Source organism: Panthera leo, chromosome B3, assembly GCF_018350215.1.
Source record: "Panthera leo isolate Ple1 chromosome B3, P.leo_Ple1_pat1.1, whole genome shotgun sequence".
Classification (NCBI taxonomy): domain Eukaryota; kingdom Metazoa; phylum Chordata; class Mammalia; order Carnivora; family Felidae; genus Panthera; species Panthera leo.
In genome coordinates this window covers 33,586,146-33,587,652 of record NC_056684.1, presented here as the reverse complement: position 1 = coordinate 33,587,652, position 1,507 = coordinate 33,586,146, and the positions used below count along the sequence as shown (strand labels likewise).

Genomic DNA, 1,507 nt, shown 5'->3' with positions numbered 1-1,507 from the left:
CGCCGCAATCCCTCCGCCGCCCCGCCCCGCACCCAATCCTGGCTCCCGGCTCGCCGGGCCCCGCCCCTCCGCTTCCTCGCGGGGCGCAGTCACCTTCAGGAGGAAGTGCCGCGGCACCCAACGCGCTGCCAGGTTGCCCTTTAGGGGAGGACTACATTCCGTGGCGGAAGGACACGTTACATAAAAGTCTCGGCAGGAACGCTCTGCGCAGGCCAATGAGGAAGTGGCGAGGCAGCGGGGCCCGCCCCGGGAGCTCCGGGGACCTCCCTCCCAGACCCCCGGGGCCACCACCTGTTGCTGCCAGCTTGGAGTGCTGGACGAGGGCTCTTCTCTTGACCCTCGGCCCAGGCTGCCCCAGCTGTCCTGGCCTAACCGGGCAGTGCGAGATTTATGGATCCTCGGCAGCATTCCCCCAGCCCTGTCCTGCGACTCCCCATCCCTCCGGGTGCCCGCCCCAGCACACACCTCGGAAACCGTGCCGCACAGGCAGTTAGGGAGCCCGAGATGGGATCAGAAGGTGCGGAGAGATAGAGACTCCTGGGACGGTTGGAGGTCGCCTTCGGAAGGGCTCCCGCAATGGAGCGGGGTTAGGGACGACTGGGGAGGGCGGAGTGTGCGTGGAGCGGGAGCGCGAGGCCTTTGTGTTCTTAGGGCTACAAGAAAGGACTATTTGGGGGCCAGGTGAATACTTTAGTTGGGGCTAGGATCCTGCAGAGCGAAGGCCTGAGAGTAGAAAGCGAATAGAAGGCATTAATATTAGTGTAGAAGTGACCATCAGGAAATATCAAGTCAGAGTGTTAGAGTTGATAAACTGCAGGAATCAGCACTTTTGTTTTCAACCTCATATATTTAAATCAATATTGTTAGAGCTTTTCTTACATTTTTCTCCAAGGTATTTTCCGACTTTCCGAGGGCTAGTCAACAACCAATGATGAAGGCAGTTTATCAATGAAACAGCTGTTAATTCTTGCCTTCATGAAGCCAAGTTTTGAGAACAGATACAACGCTGCCTCATTAAAAATCGTTAAGACCATATTCTCTTAGGGTCTTTCCTTTTCCTGGAAAACTAGACAATGGATGTGACTTGATCAGGCAGACACCTGCCTTGCCCTGAATCAAAGGCCTTCCATTCCGCTTTCCTGTTAGTTCAGATAAGCTGGGACCAGAAAGTGACAGCCTAAAAGTGCGTTTTTGTTTGCCACAGAATCCTTTAATTTCTTCCGGAAGCCTTTGCTGGTCCCCTTGGTTGTAGATGGGAAGTTGGTTGGCCCTGAGCTAAGGACGAACTAAAAACAGTGGTGAACAACAGTGGGGGGTGGAGGTGTCAGTGATCTGGCCAGTGCTAGACTATGTTGCATTTTAAAGTCCTAAATCTAGATACACTCCCAAGATTGAAATGCACAGGTATTAAACTGGAGAGTTATAAAAATGCTGTCCATGAAACTCTGGCAGAGATGAATACAGCATATTCTTGCTCGGGTTTAGATGCATAGTGAAAATCTGTCAC

The 1,507-nt window shown here is 53.2% G+C and overlaps 1 long non-coding RNA gene across 1 annotated transcript; it reads left to right on the top strand.

The window, feature by feature from the left end:
• Window positions 1-10: 10 nt before the first annotated feature.
• LOC122221834 lies at window positions 11-1,035 on the top strand. Its single transcript, XR_006203455.1, has 2 exons — window positions 11-517; window positions 893-1,035. It is a non-coding gene; the product is annotated as an uncharacterized LOC122221834 (long non-coding RNA).
• The last annotated feature ends 472 nt before the right edge of the window (window positions 1,036-1,507 follow it).